Source organism: Myxocyprinus asiaticus, chromosome 27 (genome assembly GCF_019703515.2).
Source record: "Myxocyprinus asiaticus isolate MX2 ecotype Aquarium Trade chromosome 27, UBuf_Myxa_2, whole genome shotgun sequence".
NCBI classification, from domain to species: Eukaryota; Metazoa; Chordata; class Actinopteri; order Cypriniformes; family Catostomidae; genus Myxocyprinus; species Myxocyprinus asiaticus.
In genome coordinates, this window is record NC_059370.1 from 26,727,411 (window position 1) to 26,741,934 (window position 14,524).

Consider the following 14,524-nt stretch of genomic DNA (forward strand, 5'->3'; position numbering starts at 1 on the left):
CGGTGCGGAGAAAGCATTGAGGGCGGTCGAGGGCGCTGAAATTGTTGAAATTCCTCTGCTTAATGTAAATGAGGAATGAAAAACACTGGGCGCCATCCAATCACTGTAAGCTGAAAGCAGTGACGTCTGTCGTAAGCACTTAAAATATGCCTTTAATGCTGCAGTTTCTGCTGGACTTTAATCACATCATCATGTAAATTTCTGACTTCAGACAGATTTCAAATGATGGTTGCACGCATTCATTGTGGCAATAATGTAGCTGGATATGCAAATGTGTAATAAATCAACAGTGTTTGTACATTGTAGGCATTCGAAAACGAAGCTGGCATCTTTCCAACTGTAATCACACATATACTGTATAAGATTATATTATTGCTCGTAAACTGAAAACAATCAGAGACAGAACACACTGGCTTTACATATTACAAACACACCCAAAGCGATAACTGTCTAGCGTGTTGAACGGGGTTGAGCGGATTATTTTCTGTGTATGGTTACGGTGGTGAAGGATTTCCTCGCGCTGATTTCGTTTCGAGTTCAAGTTTGGTAAACTTTGACAGGCGAAATCGCTGTGTTGACCAACAGGAAGTTGCTTGATTTGGTGGTGACCTCTGTGTGGACGGTGCTTCGTAAACATTCACAATGGACAAGGATATCATTTTAGCGGTGAGTTTCTTTTTAACATAAGTCTGTCTGAGTATAAAGTGCAGCATTAAAAAAGACTGCTTGACAATTCGATTTTTGCTGGTTTCACACGCAAACAATGTCCGCCCACGGCATCTTCGCACATGGAATTTAGCTGTGAGAAGGTATGTGTGACCACACCTTTAGTGAAACTGGCACTAAATTAGCGCAGACAGAGTGTGCAAAAACCGGGCTTACCAGTAGCAAGTTATTCTTAGTGAATTACCCCCTGAAAGTTCAGTTTTGCAATGAAGTTACTGATAATATCACATTCTATAATTGATGCAATGCTGCAATATGCAGTATTGGATATACAAGTACTTGATTACACATTTTTGTGGAATACTTGATTCTGATTAGTTAATCGCAGCATTCTGTCAAATATTTTTGTATAATGACCGCTAAACTGTATATTTGTCCATGACAACAAATCTCCTGTACTGTGCTAGTGTAATGTCTCTCTTTTTACTCAACAGTTTTTTGTTTTTTTGTTTTTTTTTCTCTCACATAATAAAATTAAATCAATGTTTCATGTCCATTTATTTATTTGGTAAGTATAGTGGACTCCAAAATTACTGGCACCCCTGACTGGCAATGCACAAACAATAATTTAAAAAATATAAACAATATAATTAGAGATAAATTCAAAATACCAACATGTGAAAAATACTGTACTTTATAATGTTGCAATGGAACCAAACAAAATCATTTACTGATTTAATTAAAAATTATACGTAGCATGGGGAAACGAAGGGCACACACAACTACCAATTATAACAAAACAGGGTCTTTTAATATTTCTTTGTCAAAGTGGTTAAAAATTTCATTGAAGTCATAAGCTTCACAGACAGGTCATAATACATCACACATGGACTGGGGTACTCAACTAAACCAAACATCACAAAGCAAACAAAATAAATCAAACTCAAAATACCAGGTGCAAAATCACAGCAATCCAAAACCAAATAAAATTACAAACATAGTATCCCCAGACCATCCTGATAACCCCTGCTATAATATAAATCCAGCCAGCTCAAGGATAAATAGAGCATATAAATACAGCTGATGAATAAATATAGTAGTTATAAGCCCTTTAAATATAAATCAAGCTCTGGGATAAAAGAACTAGAGGTGGTATAAGCAAGTATACAAACACATGAATACAGTAGTGGCACACACACACTTTTATAACATAGGCTTCACCCCACACATGTTGATTCTACACATGTGGATATATATTCTCTCTGTAGAACAAACGTACCACTTAAATCACCCCTGCTATTTTAGCCCACACAGACCCAGCAAGTCGCTCACCCACCACGCTGTATAAGCCTGCGCTGTTTGTTTGGCCACACATGTTCTTGAGTGAACCCAAACAACAGATCACTACTGTTTGATCTTTCCGGTAAATACTGTATCAGCCTCCGTACCTGCCGATGTCATTACATTCAGATCGGGGTCTTAAAGGGCCATCACTCTTAAAGAAATAAGCTCAAAATCAGGTCATCTCACACACAGTAATCACCTTAAAGTAACACACATGCCGTTTTATGGACCCCCCCCCCCCCCCCACCACCACTTCCACCCCATTACATTCTCCCCTGCTCAATAGTCAACATCCTCGATGACTACAATCTTTCTCCCCTGATCTCCTTGACGGCTTCCCTAAATAATACAGCCCCAAAATCACTCAAAATTTGAGACACTACAGCAGCAGTCAAAGGAACAGACTGTATTGAGGTCCTTGGCTCATGATGCAAATTAGAATGTACCCCTGCCTTTGCTCTAGTGGTTCTACGGGGGGCGGGTGTAGGGTTTTGTTGAACCGGCTGTGCCATTACCTCATTTGGTTCTACAGGTTGGGCATTTTCAAAACTAGTCTCATTTTCCACTGTTACTTCGTCACCTTCTGTGTTCGATAACTGTGGGTCTAGTTTTCTAGGGCTAGGATTACAATTAAACCTCATCTTCTCCATCAAAATTTCGCCATCTTCACTATCCTCTCCCTCTACCTCAACTACCGGAGGTACACATGGTGCCGCTGATGCACCAATAGGTCTTCATTTAACTTGAGGGGTTGGAATAGGTGGTCCATGCACAGAAGGTGTCTCGCAAGGCCTGATATCTACTCTATTTAGCCTCTTTACAGGTCCTCCCCCTACTGGTTGTAATGTATGTGTGGAGTCTTTTATATCGATCACCCTATAAACCACAGAATTCCATGCATCCTGAATTTTATTTCGCCCCAGCACTCTATTTCAAATGTAGATGGACTGCCCTACAGTCAGGACAATAAACTTTGTCTTCCTGCCAAGCACAACGTTCAGCAGCTCTTTTTTGAGACAATTAATTTACTCTAGCATGTGCTTCTTTTAGTTTTTGTTGGTGCATAACTAACCAATCATGGCTCTGGCCTATCATCTGTTGTTTCCCCAGTAAGGCATCCACACCAAAAAGTAGAAAGTATGGAGCATACCAAGTTGTTGAATGTGGAGTAACATTATAGGCATGCACCAACTCTGGTAAATGGTCAGGCCAACGATGCTTCTTTTCTGAGGGTAAGGTACGTAACAGCTCATGCATAGTTCTAATGCCTCTGCCTTTTGTCAGACAAAATTGCCTGATACTTGGTGGGATTCATTATGCCATCAGTCTTAACCAGTGCCCCTGGACCTCTGGAATTAACAGCCCCAAAACATCACTGACCCACCACCTTATTTCACCGTGGGTATGAGGTGCCTCTCTGTATGCATCTCTGTTTCGACGGCAAACATGCCGATGCTGTATCTGAGCAAAATGTTCAATTTTGGTCTCATCTGACCAGAGCACATTCTTCCAGTCATAATTTAAATGACATTTGGCAAACTCCAAGCGCTTGCATCTGTGTCTTGGGGTCAGAAAGGCTTTCTTCTGGCAACCCTTCCAAAGAGCCTGTGGTTGTGGAGGTGTCGTTTGATGGTGCTTTTTGAAACCTGGTGACCCCAAGACGGCACCAAGGCCTGCAATCCTTTCACAGTGATTCTTGAGGATTTTGTTGCTTCTCTCACCATCCTCCTCCCTATCGTGGGGGGCAAAATGCATTTGCGTCCTCTACCCGTGAGGTTTTCAACTGTTCCATATCTTTAGAATTTTTTAATTATTGCCCTGACAGTGCTCAGTGGTATATTCAATAATTTGTGGATCTTCTTGTATCCATTACTAGATTTATGAAGGTCTACATCTATCTGTCTCTTTTGAACTGCCTGTTCTTTTGTTATCTTCATGGTTTTTGATGACAAAGGGATATTGCATGTGTGTCACCTCAGTTTTATACCCTAGTGAAACAGGAAGTGATGTAATGGCTCAATATAGTTCCTTAAGACTTAGATAAACTTAAATAAGTGGAATCTAATTCCTGATTGTAACAAGGAAGGACACTGGGAACTGGATTCTTCAAACACAAGTAGGGAACTTTTAATTGACCACTTCTCTGGTTTACAGCTTCACAATAACACCAGCTTCACACTAACTCATCAGCTTTACACTAACACATCAGTTTCACAATAACACATCAGCTTCACAGTAAGGCTCTCGACCCAGTCTCTCTCTCTCTCGCTCGCTCGCTCGCTCTCTCTCTCTCTCTCTCTCTCTCTCTCTCTCTCTCTCTCTCTCTCTCTCTCTCTCTCTCGATCTGGCGCTGGCATGGTCCTTTTATGCCGCTCTCCCCAATATAACTACAATTAGAGACAGGTGTTGGTCATAATTTGGCTCAGGTGTATGCACCCTTACCGCTCTTTCTCTCCCGAGGGATGCTCGGTTTTGGTAGATGTTATTTATTATAATCTTTAAGAGTGCCATTAATTGTGAAACCTTGATTTGGAGGACATTGATTACATTAATAAAGTACAGTATTTCTCACATGTTGGTATTTTGAGTTAATCTCTATAATTATATTGTTTATATTTTTTAAAGTATTGTTTGTGCATTGCCAGTCAGGGGTGCCAGTAATTTTGGTACCCACTGTAGCCATGTAATAGGTGGAATAATGTATGGTCAGCCAGTCATTATGGGAAAATAAACCATGCATATACCACTCTGGTGGTTAAATCCATATCTTCATAAGTGATATGATAAGTGTGGGTGAGAAACAGATCAATATTTAAGCCCTTTTTTACTAAAATTCTTCTCCCTGCTCAGTCAATCTCCACTTTAACTTTTACATTCTCCTTGTTCTGTTTTTGGTGATTTACATTTCTTTGTGCACATCGCCCCCTACTAGGCAGGGAGCAGAATTAAATATTGATCTGTTTCTCACCCAGACCTATCATATCATGTCTGAACACATGGATTTAACCACTGGAGACATATGGATTAGTTGTATGCTCCCTATATGTGGATTTTGGAGCTTAAAAATGTTGGGCACATATTCACTTTCATTGTGTGGACCTACAGAGCTGGGGCTTCATTTATAAAATGTACGTACGATCAGATTTGATTCTAAATTCCATGGGATTTCATCCTACGTCAAAAGTAAGGAACAAATTGGGATTTATAAAGGCAGAAACTGACGTGAAAATGTTCTTATGCGTACGTCAACTTACAAGGATGCGTATAAAAAAACTTTTGTGCTTGCGCTTCGGACTCCGGTGTGCCAGTGCGCGCTGACTCGATTTTTTTATATTTAGTGATGCATGCAAATATGAATCAGTGACTAACTGAATTTATTAATAAATGGGTGAGAATGTTTATCCATTCAATATATTTATATTTATATTATATTTATATGTATGTTTAGCCTTATCTGCATGTTTCCATAATCAGTTAATTTTGAAATCTACGAGATAACAGTATTTAATATGTTCAGCACTATGATGAGGAGGAGGGTGGGGCCAGGCCGTGACTATGCATGCCCAGCCCCCAATTGAGCTAATCAGCCGAATAGATGGATAAAGGCAGCCAGATGCAGCAGTTAAAGAGAGAGCCACACGCAGCTGCCGTGTGTGCGTTTGCATTTGTGTTTTGTGTCTTTTTATTTAAGTATACATTAAATATTACTTTGACTGTTCAGCCGGTTCCTGCTTCCCCCTTTCCCATTTTAACCCCCTTGTTAAATTGGTGCCAAAACCCGGAAAGGATGAGGCGGGAACCGGCTATACAGTCAAAGTAATACTGAATGTAAATTTAAACAAAAAGACACAAAACACAATCTTTTTTTTTCAATTTATCTTTCAGCCTCTAGTCTGCTGTTGTTGAGGACATAAATAAAAACAAATGATTTGACTAAAATGCAGCATAATCAATGGCAAGAGCGAACAGAAGCCCATAGCAGGAAAATAATGCACATATTTGATACAGAACACAATTGTGATGAAGCTAAACTATGCATATTTCATTGTATGTAAACGAGCATGTAAACCTGGACATTGGTTGATGAATGGTGTGGATTTACAGTAAACGCGATCAATTAATGTATTTCTTATTGATAATGAACATGAATAACTGATGACGAGTTGTTGAATATGCTGCATTATATGGGCAGAAACCGGTAGCTGCACTCACTTTTTTAGAAAACCTTGCCAACCGCACAAGAACATTCCATATGAATGAATTAATGAACGAATGAATAACTTGCGTATGCGCTTTTATTGTTTTCTGTCTCACCATATTAGGATATTTGAGGGTGTTCTGTAGGTGGAGACCATGTGCTTGTTCACGTACACATGTAAGCTGTTTTTAAGATGAATTGCGATTTATAAAGTGGGATGAATTTAGGAACATTTCTTCGTGCGTACAGACGTTTTATAAATTGTTCGTAGGAACATTTAGGAAATTGTCCCACGTTCACATTTAAGATCATTTTATGATCGTCTTTATAAATGAGGCACCAGGGATGCCAGGAGGGTGAGTAAATCATGAGATAATTGTCATTTGTGGGTGAACTATCCCTTTAAGTCAGTGCTTTGTTTATTTTTTTATTTGTATTAAAAAAATAATAATAATAATAATTTGCGCCTTACACAAAAATATAGATTACATGTTGATGTTGCAAGAGCATGCACAACCTATGCGGTTAAAAAAATCTTATCTGATTCAAATGTCTCACTATATTCCCCATAAAATTAAAATTCCTTATCTTTTTTATTGGTTGTCCATGGATACTGAGCAGAGATGCATCTTCAAAGGGTTTTCACATTTATTTGCATTTCTAGTGCTAATGAAAGTGCTTTCACAATTCTCCGCCCCTCGGCTACTCCCACAGCCCTGCTTTGTCTCACCCTTACCGAAGTAGGTCTGTCCACCAGACTCTTAGCTTGAGTTCTACCATTACCAGGCCATCAGAGGCTAGAAATTTTTTTTTCACCTCTGGTCACAAGGGAGCAAGAGTCACTGGGAACCTCACTAATTGGACTTGCAACGAAGGAGTGAGGCAGCTCCCAGGCCTTAGTTCTCCATAAGAGATTTGAAAGGCATGGACATCGATGGAAGGAGAAACAGGCTTGTTACAATCTAATAGTAGACCATATTTGTAGTATAAACTGAGAGGGGTTTGTTTCTTCAGTCCGACAGCTGCCAGCTGAGACAGAAAAGGCTTTTGAACAGTACTCATTTCTGTTGCCATAGTTGCATCTCCACTCTCACCAAGGCCTGGGCAGTACAATCCAGTCTGAACTCAGAAGCAGAAGAGAGAGAAGAAAGCGGTATGATGCTGAGAGTGATGATAGAAAGAGGAGGGAGAGGTAGAGGAGAGAGCACTAATCCATGGGGAGACTGATCATTTTTGTCTGTCCCTGCGAGCTGAGGAACTGAACCCAGTGTTTGCAATGCCCAATGGTGGGGCTCAGAGAAAACTGCTGTTGCTGTGTCTGTTCCATATACATTTTTAAAAGGATAGTTCACACAATCAGTGTTTGGCCAACATATTCCCAATGTGTTATCTGCTTAAGGATGCTTAACGTATATTCTTGCACTACTGTGCCATTAAACTGGATGTGTTATTATTCAGGTAAGCTGCTATAAATATATTGACTTCACTTGATTTGTATTCAAGGTACAGTATAATTTAAACAACTAATGACTCTAGGCTCATACTGTATAACAAATATATCTTTTGTATCATTTATTATTTGCTTACGTTGGTTAAACAATATTACCAGTTGAGAAAAAAATGAAATAAATGCCACATCCTTGGATAAGTAAACACAATTGTATCACAATTACAACATGCCAGTGTTAACAAAATCTCAGTGAAAAACTCAAATTAAAGGTGCAAAGCGCCTGTGTGACTCAGCATGGCAATACAAACTACCAGCTTATGTATTCTGTTATATTCCATTCAAGTCAAGTAAACATTTCTGCTATACAAAATACAGCATTACAGTACTATTATGGGCCTAAAACCTAACAATAATGTATTAAATGTGTCAGAAAGTGAATCTAAACCATTACATTCAAATTTCATTCAAATTTGTTTATGATTTCCCCAATTGAAAGTCAAGTCAGAATTTCTGCCTGCAGGATTTCATCTCGTTGTACGCACAGAAACCTCAAGGGTTTTTTTGTTTTGTTTTTTTGTTGCAAAAACAACACCAAACCATTAGATTCTGATCACATTGAGAGTATTTTAAAATTTTCTGCAGTATGTGAAGCATTCATCTAAAAGGCATTACTACAGCATTACTAAAAGGCTTGGAGGCCGTTCAGACCAGCACAGTGCAACGAACTGAAAAGATCACAGGTGTCTCGAGACACGTTTTTAACAGCTGATGTTCTTTTTAACTTGAAAAAAGAACTTAAGAAAATTGTGGTGAATCGGACTGAATAGAAAATCAGTTCAGACCTTTTTGCTAACCCATCTGGCCAATTCGCTGAAAAGAACTGACTTAACAGAGTGATCTATTTGTAATTGGGCATCACTATTTCTGATTCTAAGCAGCTGACTGAAATATGGGACAGTGGACACATGTTGTAATCGCTGATATTGTAAGTCAAAAAATGTTTGTTAGATAAGTCGAAGCTTTCACTGTATATTTTATTAAAAGGGACTCAGCAGGTCACTGGGATAAGTCCAAGTCCACATTTGTTCAAGACCTAGTCTAAATGCTTATGAGTCCATGACAAGACCAAGACCATGAAAATATGGAACCGGTCTCGAGTACTACAACACTGTGGGACAGCTACAGTGACCAGAAGTAAACTGATCAGCCGCCATAACCAAGACACACAAATATCATTAAGCAACAATAGAGGAAAAATGTTTTAAACAGCAAGAGAAGTGTTGCTTTTAGTGATTAATTATAACCTACTTTCAAAAGAAGAGTTTTTGCTATCTGTACGATTTAAAAAATAAAATAAAATAGAAAGTATAATTAATATTAATGATATTTTCTTATTAATTATCATCACGATGGCGCCGCGGATGGCTGCCTCAGCGTGGAGCTCCTCAGTTCTTTTGTTGTTTTTGTTTGTTTGTCCTGTGTTTAGTAATCTTTTTCCAGTCAGTTTTAACAGAGACGAACTGCTGAACATTCGACAGCATATACCAGACAATCTTTTCCCAGTTTTCGAATATTCAGACATTTTGCTAGACATTTTGTCCGTCCGAACTAACACGTGCTTGCCCTGGATCAACGGCCAGAACCTCCACAGGGCGAGCAGAATTGTCAACAACTCGAGGCAGTTGATGTGCCAATGCAGTCGCGGGCCCGTCCAGAGGCCGGCGGCTGCGTGCCCATTGCAAACAGCGCCCCAGTCCATTCTGGAGGCATCTGTTGTGACCACGACGCGCCTGGAGACCAGTTCTAAAGGAACACCTGCTCGTAGAAACAAGAGGTCGGTCCAAGGGCTGAAAAGAATGTGACAGACCATGCCCATCTCGGGACTCGAGTCTGGAGCTAGTGCAGAAGCGGCCTCATATGCATCAACCCTAGCGGGGTGGCCACCACCGAGGACGCCATATGCCCCAGGAGCCTCTGAAAAAGTTTCAGTGGAACCGCTGTTTTCAGTTTGAACGCCTTCAAACAGGCCAGCACCTACTGGGCACGCAGGTTCATAAGGCACACCGTCAAGGAGACTGAGTCCAACTCCAATCCGAGAAAAGAGATTCTCTGAACCGGGAGGAGCTTGCCCTTTTCCCAGTTGACCCGAAGCCCTAGCAGGCTGAGGTGTGAGAGCACCAGGTCCCTGTGTGCACACAAAATGTCTCAAGAGTGAGCTAGGATTAGCCAGTCTTCGAGATAGTTGAGAATGCGAATGCCCACCTCCCTTAACGGGGCAAGGGCAGCCTCTGCGATCTTCATAAAGACACGAGGAGACAGGGACAAGCCGAAAGGGAGGACTTTGTACTGATATGCCTGACCCTCGAATGCAAACCACAGGAAGGGTCTGTGTCGAGGAAGGATCGAGACGTGGAAGTACGCATCCTTCAGGTCTACCGCCGTGAACAAATCTTGATGCCGGACACTCGCCAGTATGCGTTTTTGCGTCAGCATCTTGAACGGGAGTCTGTGTAAAGCCCAGTTCAGTACTCGCAGGTCCAAGATTGGCCGCAACCCACCGCCTTTTTCCAGTATGATGAAGTAGGGGCTGTAAAATCCTTTCTTCATCTCAGCTGGAGGGACAGGTTCTTTCGTATCCTTCCGTAGAAGGGTAGCGATCTCCGTGCGCAGGGTGGCAGCGTTTTCGCCCTTGACCAAGGTGAAGTGAATACCGCTGAACCTGGGTGGGCACCTGGAGAACTGAATCGCGTAGCCGAGTCGGACGGTCCGGATCAGCCATTGCGACGGATTGGAAAGCGCGAGCCACGCGTCCAAGTTCCGTGCGAGGGGGACCAAGGGGACAACGTCGTCGGATGTACCAACAGGTGGGGCCTCGCAGCGGGGTGGAGCATGAGGTGCCACACCACGTCGTGGCTGTGCTGAGTCTAGGGACATCGAAGCACTTACCTGGCTCTTTGTGACCACCCCCGGAACAGCCTGGAATGGGGGAGGAAGAGGCCTGTCCTTGTAACCTGTGGAGACTGCCACATCGGGGGCGGCTGTGTGCCACAGCTGGGCGCTCAGGGGCGGAAAGGCCACCGCTGGAGCGCCAATCCTGCAAGAAAAAGCCCGTGGATGGTAGTCGTGGTGACGACCGTACACACCGGGTATGTGAACCAGGGAGGAAGGAAGCCACTCTTTTGCTGAACTGTTGGGTACCGCAGCCACTTGGGTATGCGGCGAAATCAAACAAAAAGGCAACAAAAGATTTTCCACCCGGAAAAGTGAGGTCGGTCTCCGAGCGCAGTTCCTGCATCAAATCTGGGGTGGAACTACCCTCGTGCAGTTCTTTCAGCGCCTTGGCTTGGTGGACCTGCAGGAGAGCCATGGCGTGCAGGGCAGAGGTGGCTTGTCCAGCAGCACTGTAGGCTTTAGCCATCAGGGACGACGTGAGCCTACAGGGCTTGGACTGGAGCTTAGGGCGTCCGCGCCAGGTTGCGGCGCTCTGCGGGCATAGGTGCACCATGAGCGCCTTATCCACCGGGGGAGTCGCCGTATAGCCCCTGGCCGCTCCGCCATCAAGGGTAGTGAGAGCGGTGGAACTGCGGAATCGGGGCCGGGCAGTAAAAGGTGCCTCCCACGACTTCATCAGCTCCTCGAAGCATGGCACTGGAGCGGGGCGTGGCTGCTTTGAGCGGCGCCGTGAGCCCAGAAACCAATCATCAAGCCGCGAGGGTTCAGGGGAGAGCGGAGGGTTCCACTCTAACCCAACGCTCACGGCCACCCGGGAAAGCATGTCCGTCATTTTGGCATCGGCCTGTGACTGGGCAAGCATCCCCGAAGGGGGAAGCCCAGCTGAGGCTTCTGCGTCTGACTGGACAAGCCCGCTCTCCGATGCTGCACTCGAGAGCTCATCATCTTCACGGGCTCCGAACAAGAAGCCAGACTCGCCATGAGACGAGCCGGCAAACTCATCCGGAAGCCCAACTGGGGCAGATGAGCGTGCTGGGGAATGGGAGGTCCGTGGGGGGATACCCTGCAGAGACGATCCCACTGGGGTCCCCAAATCGCCCCCAGTGCTAGCCGCGCTGGCCTCATACTCGTAGGTAGAAAGACCGAGGCGGGGAGCCGCTGCATTGCCATGACGACCGCAACGTTGCCATGGTCATGTTCTCGCAGTGAGAACATGAACCATCCACAAACGCTGTCTCCCAGACACGAAAGATAGAGATCATGACCATCCGAAGTTGAGAGATAACGACCGCAACCAGGAATAACACACAATCGGAAAGGCATCTTTAAAAAGACGCATCTTTAAAAAGACGTTCCGTGTGTGTGCTGCTCTTTTAGAGAAATATATACTCTTTTAGAGGGGAAAAAGCTCTTTCAGAAAATATACTCTCTAGTTTTTCTGCCGAAGCACCCAGGGGCGTTCTCTGCAGTGCACCTGTGCAGAGGAGGGAGAAGCCACTGAAATGCGCTGTCAGATCCAGCAGAGGTGAATGAACAGTAGTATTCAGCTCAATGAGCATGACCGTTCAGCTCTGAAGAGAAAATCTGAATGAGTGGTTGCATATCAGCTCCTTTTATACCTGTATGTCCGGGGGAGTGGCATGCAAATACCACTCGGCAATTTTCATTGGCCTTTTATCAAAGACCAGAGGTGTCTCGGGCTCCCAAGAGTGACCCCTAGTGTCACTACATCGACACAACGTCGAGTGAGTGACAGATAGGGAACAGTTTAACAAATGTAACATATAAGTTTGTTGTGGAGGATGTTTAGGCTGATTAATGTGCTCATTTTGCATCATTTCGTGGGAAACATGATATTTGCGTACCTAATCTGTCATATTTTATCAACTACGGCAAAGTAACTACTTTCCCATAGTACATGGTTATAGTACAACCCCAGGAAGTAGTCAAAGTTTTGTATGCAAAATAGAACGCAGTAGCCATCCTGTCAACAGCTGTAGATTTAAGTTTCTATTCTCTTCGATCTGTTGCTCTGCCATTATAGTAGTTGACTTAAAAGAAATGATCTCACCATAGAAGTGGACAGTTCACACTAAAGTCAACTATACCACCACTTGTGGCAACTTTGAGGATGCAGCGCGTAGTTGTGTTGTGTTATGAATTGTGGTCTGACACATTTTGGATTGCAACAACGCTCGAAAATGAGCTTGCGTAGCTAGACGAGTTCAGCATTTACGTACTTGCATAGAGCATGTTTCGGAATCCATTTAATTAAATTGGATTTGTGTCACAAAGACATAGAGGGAAAACCCCAATGGTTTGCAAAAGTGACACTTAATCATGCGACCAAAAGTTGAGAACATTTCCATTTTTGCTGCATCACACTCTTGTCATTGGCATCCATTGTCCAATGAGCATTCCGCCAAACACTTTCTGTAGTGTGTAGGACCCCTTACATGGAGCCAGAGCAATTGCATCACAGTTGTTATCCTCCCAGTCACTCGCACACAGTGTGATTGGGATAAATTTGAGGTCGGGGGTGGTGACATACTCCTGGCTCAATGATATGTGTACAATGAGAGGGGTTCTTTGTTTCTTTCAGTATTAATTCAGCAGGCATCGGAGCATGTGCCAGGAATGCAAGCCGTGCTTTCTCTGCGGAGTGACACTGACGACTCTCTCTTCTGACATTCCTCTTGTGTGGCTCACTTCCTCTCATTCATCCATACACTTTTCTGCCATGTTGACAAAGCAATGCAGGTCTCTCTCCATCAACACCAGTGCCTGACAGCACCCCTTGTTACACTATATGGATGACTGCTGCGTTGTTGGGTAATAGGTTCACTGACAAGAACTATGCAGGTCAATAAAACTCAAAGATGTTTGGGCTTGAGGAAATGTATTTTTTCCCTTTAATGTCTGTGCCGTGATGTAGCCCTGTGAAGAGCTGGGAATGGAATCTTTTAATGTTGACCTTTGGCAATACACAGACACTGAGCCCTTGTTTTGAAGCAGAGAGGCTCTATGACATACTGAAGAGTGGAGATATTTTCAAATGCACACTTTGAAATTACTTGTGGCAAAGTGCACTGTCTGTCAAAAAGATGTATCAAAGTGTCCATGCTAAAGTATTTTACATTAGAAAGGGGTAAGTGGGCCATTCTAGGGTCTCTACAGCTTGTACTGAGCTACAGTATGACTCTCATCATTGCAATAAGAACCAATATTTGGCATGAGAACTTGATCAAGATCAGTGGGCTTCGACCTCATGTAGACTCCAAACAGAACATTACCAAAAAGAAACCCTACTGTGCATATCTTAAGGTCAGAAAACACACTCAAATGTCACCCAGGCCACAAAAAAAAGCTTTTCATACACTTCATTTACAAACAAACTACAGTGTCCACTGACGTATAAGCCCTTGTTCATGTTTAATTATTTTAATGAATTCCAAGCTAATATGTGCTGTAACTATTTCAGGACCCTCTTGTGACACGTTTTTACATCCCAACCTCATAAAAAATGTAGGCCTTAATCCTGTTGGGGACAGGAAGAACACTGGATCTACGCTGCTTCAGTGTCAAATGGTACGGTGAATGGTAAGATTTGGCATTGTGTCTTTCTTTTAAGATATACTATAAAAACTTGTCTTACAGTAAAAAGTGGTTGTGAGCAGGGAGATCCCTGTTAGGAGTTCACACTACATTGATGTCAGGAAACACTATCTCAACTTGGCTGCATTATCAACCGTGCTACACATTGTAATGGTCTCACAGGAAAAGAAAAAGCCTTAGTGAATTTCATTTGTAATTCTAGAAAACACCTATGTAATCTTGTTTTCCAGAAAACACATACACAGCAACCATACATTAAAGGTGCTATATAGGCCTACATTTGTAGTTGTACAAATTTC